Raw genomic sequence first — 6,289 nt, forward strand, 5'->3', positions numbered from 1 at the left:
GGTTGTTTTCGCAATTTTCGGTCTCTGAAATCGATTGAAACCCTCAAAATATATCTCTCTCCTGTTTTTCTTGTCAATATATCAAAGAATATATATAGTTTCCTAATATCGCTCCTCATGTCGTGAGATTATAGTGCTCACGTCGAGAGTCCAGTTGAAATCCCTCTTTAGACAGGAAACTTGTACTCTACGTTGTAATCTTCATGAACATTTAATCTCATGATGTGAATAGTTAAGGCTCACGACATGAGATTCTAATTTGCACATATCATCGAGATCTTTCTTATCACCACGCCGTGATACTTTGAAGCCACGTCGTGGGAAGTCTTCTTGCATGAATTTTCTTCCTTTTAAGCTCCATTAAACTCCCGGCTTCAACTCTAGTCCTTCTAGATTCCATATTTTTTCATTTTTGGTCCTTTTTCTTCAAGAGTGTCCTTTTTTGCTACAAAATGTAATTTAACTTAATAAGTACCATACATCTATGCATTTGACCAATATATAACTCAAAATGTATTAAAATAATGCCTAAAATTATGTATAAATATGACAATGTCAAAATACCCCACACTTTTCTTTTGTTTTCCCTCAAGCAAAAGTTTATTTTTTTATTACATCACATAGAACCATGCCCGCAATATCACACAAAACAATCTAAATTGAACCCACTAATTATGTGTCACCTCCATGCATGTATTTGTGTCTAAATCATGATTACCTACTAGTCCTATATACGTACAATCCTCATAAACGTTTATCATATATTTTGAACAACATTCCTTTTATACATCCCTCCGAATCCATCCCCATAAATATTTCTTGATCTTCATAGTTTTGTAGGCCCTTATTCACTAAAACTTTTGCATCTTTTTTTTTTTCTTTTTTTTTTTCATAACTCACTTATTTCAATCAAAACTAAAAATACTAAAAAAAACATATGTTTAAGCAAGGGAACTTAACTTCAGACTTTATTTTTCTTAAAGGTATTAGTCTAAAGTGCAATGACTACATAAGCTTTCCTAGATACATTTCTAGTACACGATGCTGAACATATTATGTCATTGAAACTACACAAGGTTGCATTTTTGTCCCACGATTTCAATAAAACTAGGAAGCCACAAATACACTATAACATATTGGCTCAACTAAATGTTAGGGTTCTTATCGAATCATCCCACATAATACTAGCAAACTAGCTTAAAATGAAATAATATAAAATTTTAAATGACTATATTTATTAGACTATTTTTGCAAACCTATTAATTTTTTAAAATTCTAGCGATTTTTCTAAATTACTTTTATGGTTGCTTATCCTTTTTTGACCCCCTACCTCACACTTATTTCATACAATGTCCTTATTGTATGCATAAACCAATCAATGTAATAAAAATCAATAAAAGGGAGAAAAATGAACATACTCCCCTAGGGTAGTAGTGGCGGGATCAAAATCTGTTCATTGGTGGGAATGCTTGAAACATCTTGAATATGTTGTTGGAACTGGACTTTTGCTACTACTTGTGAATGAGTCGAATGAAATGTAAACCAAAGACATGCATCTTTGAAAAGGTATGGAGCAAGAAACTTCAAAATAAAACTTTGTGCTTCAATCATAACAGGGGAAAGCATACGTCACGTTGTCAAGCCGAAAGATAGAGCAAAAACATTGATCTTTGAAACCTCACGTTGTGAGAATAGTGAAGTCACGACATGTGTATAAGAGAATTGAATTATGAATCGTGACAAAATGTGCCTCATGACATGAATGCTAAAGCTCACGTCGTGAGAATTGGGCGATGACATATTGCATTTCTACTAATAAACTTATAGGCAGTGTACCTAGTCAGTTTATAATATAGTAAAGTAAGTTGGGTATCGAAAACAGGGAACATAATTTAGCTAATCAAATAACTACTAAAAATTAATCTAAAAACATTAACTAAGATGGGGTTTTTATTAGATTTTGCATGTTCAGATTAACTTAACTATCCCATTAACTAAGCAAACACTTAACTAAGAATGATTGTTATCAAGATTATGAAGACACTTTCGTTTAGCTTTGAATCACCTTTTTTCCTATGATTAGTTTCTAAAAATGGATTAAGTTAGTTGGTTACAAATATAAATATTATTAGAAGTCATGATCCGATCTCCTAATGTTTTCACCGATTCATTAACTACTATGTAATGATCTTACACAAGTAAATACATAATTGATTATTAAAGATAATCGAGCTATGTGAGAAATATATAGGATTGTTATCTATGATCAAGACAAATAACCAAACACAATTATGATGAAGTTATGCTCTTAACACAAATAAAGTTATTACCTTTGTTACCTAATCTAAGATTTGGAAAATCCTAGCTCTAGCAATTTAATTATCATAAACTACTAGGTAATCAAGTTCATGCAATCAAAATGGTCATTCAAATACACTTAACTTGAATCAAAGCAATATAGATTAGAACTTCAACATGTTAGGTAAAGATAAATTAAAACACAAGCTTAAACCAACTTCATAAAATTCATGAAAAGCAAGAAACTAACACATATTATTAGGGTTCATTTACACTAAACGACATCCTAATGATTTAGCTGTTCATGGGAGAAAATAAACACAAAAACAAATAAGAAACATACATGATTAATCTAATGAAAACCGAATGTAAGATGTAATCTTCAAACTCTTAATCTTTAATCTTCTTCTCTTTCCAACGGTTGTTTTCGCACTTTTCGGTCTCTGAAATCGATTGAAACCCTCAAAATATATCTCTCTCCTGTTTTTCTTGTCAATATATAAAAGAATATATATAGTTTCCTAATATCGCTCCTCATGTCGTGAGATTATAGTGCTCACGTCGAGAGTCCAGTTGAAATCCCTCTTTAGACAGGAAACTTGTACTCTACGTTGTAATCTTCATGAACATTTAATCTCATGATGTGAATAGTTAAGGCTCACGACATGAGATTCTAATTTGCACATATCATCGAGATCTTTCTTATCACCACGCCGTGATACTTTGAAGCCACGTCGTGGGAAGTCTTCTTGCATGAATTTTCTTCCTTTTAAGCTCCATTAAACTCCCGGCTTCAACTCTAGTCCTTCTAGATTCCATATTTTTTCATTTTTGGTCCTTTTTCTTCAAGAGTGTCCTTTTTTGCTACAAAATGTAATTTAACTTAATAAGTACCATACATCTATGCATTTGACCAATATATAACTCAAAATGTATTAAAATAATGCCTAAAATTATGTATAAATATGACAATGTCAAAATACCCCACACTTTTCTTTTGTTTTCCCTCAAGCAAAAGTTTATTTTTTTATTACATCACATAGAACCATGCCCGCAATATCACACAAAACAATCTAAATTGAACCCACTAATTATGTGTCACCTCCATGCATGTATTTGTGTCTAAATCATGATTACCTACTAGTCCTATATACGTACAATCCTCATAAACGTTTATCATATATTTTGAACAACATTCCTTTTATACATCCCTCCGAATCCATCCCCATAAATATTTCTTAACGTAAAACTATTTTTGGTTAAATTCTCGAACATACATATGGAAAAATAACCTAGAAAAAAAGTTACAATAATAATAACTTGGAAATTTCACCTTATTTTTGAATTTCTTCATCTTGAGTCTTTAATGATTGGAACGTGTTTTTGAACTTTTCTTCATAATATTTCTTGATCTTCATAGTTTTGTAGGCCCTTATTCACTATAACTTTTGCATCTTTTTTTTTTTCTTTTCTATTTTTTTTTCATAACTCACGTATTTCACTCATAACTAAAAATACTAAAAAAACATATGTTTAAGCAACGGAACTTAACTTCAGACTTTATTTTTCTTAAAGGTATTAGTCTAAAGTGCAATGACTACATAAGCTTTCCTAGATACATTTCTAGTACACGATGCTGAACATATTATGTCATTGAAACTACACAAGGTTGCATTTTTGTCCCACGATTTCAATAAAACTAGGAAGCCACAAATACACTATAACATATTGGCTCAACTAAATGTTAGGGTTCTTATCGAATCATCCCACACAATACTAGCAAACTAGCTTAAAATGAAATAATATAAAATTTTAAAATGACTAGATTTATTAGACTATTTTTGCAAGCCTATTAATTTTTTAAAATTCTAGCAATTTTTCTAAATTACTTTTATGCTTGCTTATCCTTTTTTGACCCCCTACCTCACACTTATTTCATACAATGTCCTTATTGTATGCATAAACCAATCAATGTAATAAAAATCAATAAAAGGGAGAAAAATGAACATACTCCCCTAGGGTAGTAGTGGCGTGATCAAAATCTGTTCATTGGTGGGAATGCTTGAAACATCTTGAATATGTTGTTGGAACTGGACTTTTGTTACTACTTGTGAATGAGTCGAATGAAATGTAAACCAAAGACTTGCATCTTTGAAAAGGTATGGAGCAAGAAACTTCAAAATAAAACTTTGTGCTTCAATCATAACAGGGGAAAGCATACGTCACGTTTTCAAGCCGAAAGATAGAGCAAAAACAATGATCTTTGAAACCTCACGTTGTGAGAATAGTGAAGTCACGACATGTGTATAAGAGAATTGAATTATGAATCATGACAAAATGAGCCTCATGACATGAATGCTAAAGCTCACGTCGTGAGAATTGGGCGATGACATATTGCATTTCTACTAATAAACTTATAGGTAGTGTACCTAGTCAGTTTATAGTATAATAAAGAAAGCTTGGTATCGAAAACAGGGAACAAAATTTAGCTAATCAAATAACTACTAAAAATTAATCTAGAAACAATAATTAAGAATGGGTTTTTATTTGATTTAGCAAGTTTAGATTAACTTAACTATCCCATTAACGAAGCAAACACTTAACTAAGAATGATTGTTATCAAGATTATGAAGACACTTTCGTTTAGCTTTGAATCACCTTTTTTCCTATGATTAGTTTCTAAAAATGGATTAAGTTAGTTAGTTACAAATATAAATATTACTAGAAGTCTTGATCCGATCTCCTAATGTTTTCACTGATTCATTAACTACTATGTAATGATCTTACACAAGTAAATACATAATTGATTATTAAAGATAATCGAGCTATGTGAGAAATATATAGTATTATTATCTATGATCAAGACAAATAACCAAACACAATTATGATGAAGTTATGCTCTTAACACAAATAAAGTTATTACCTTTGTTACCTAATCTAAGATTTGGAAAATCCTAGCTCTAGCAATTTAATTGTCATAAACTACTAGGTAATCAAGTTCATGCAATCAAAATGGTCATTCAAATACACTTAACTTGAATCAAAGCAATATAGATTAGAACTTCAACATGTTAGGTAAAGATAAATTAAAACACAAGCTTAAACCAACTTCATAAAATTCATGAAAAGCAAGAAACTAACACATATTATTAGGGTTCATTTACACTAAACGACATCCTAATGATTTAGCTGTTCATGGGAGAAAATAAACACAAAAACACATAAGAAACATACATGATTAATCTAATGAAAACCGAATGTAACGTGTAATCTTCAAACTCTTAATCTTTAATCTTCTTCTCTTTGCAACAGTTGTTTTCGCACTTTTCGGTCTCTGAAATCGATTGAAACCCTCAAAATATATCTCTCTCCTCTTTTTCTTGTCAATATATCAAAGAATATATATAGTTTCCTAATATCGCTCCTCATGTCTTGAGATCATAGTGCTCACGTCGAGAGTCCAGTAGAAATCCCTCTTAAGACAGGAAACTTGTACTTTACGTTGTAATCTTCAAGAACATTTAATCTCATGATGTGAATAGTTAAGGCTCACGACATGAGATTCTAATTTTCAGATATCATCGAGATCTTTCTTATCACCACGCCGTGATACTTTGAAGCCACCTCGTGGGAAGTCTTCTTGCATGAATTTTCTTCCTTTTAAGCTCCATTAAACTCCCAACTTCAACTCTAGTCCTTCTAGATTCCATATTTTTTTCATTGTTGGACCTTTTTCTTCAAGAGTGTCCTTTTTTGCTACAAAATGTAATTTAACTTAATAAGTACCATATATCTATGCATTTGACCAAAATATAACTCAAAATGTATTAAAATAATGCCTAAAATTATGTATAAATATGACAATGTCAAAATACCCCACACTTGTCTTTTGTTTTCCCTCAAGCAAAAGTTTATTTTTTTTATTACATCACATAGAACCATGCCCGCAATATCACACAAAACAATCTAAATTGAACCCACTAATTGTGTG

This window comes from Lactuca sativa, chromosome 5, assembly GCF_002870075.4.
Source record: "Lactuca sativa cultivar Salinas chromosome 5, Lsat_Salinas_v11, whole genome shotgun sequence".
In the NCBI taxonomy this organism is placed as follows: Eukaryota; Viridiplantae; Streptophyta; class Magnoliopsida; order Asterales; family Asteraceae; genus Lactuca; species Lactuca sativa.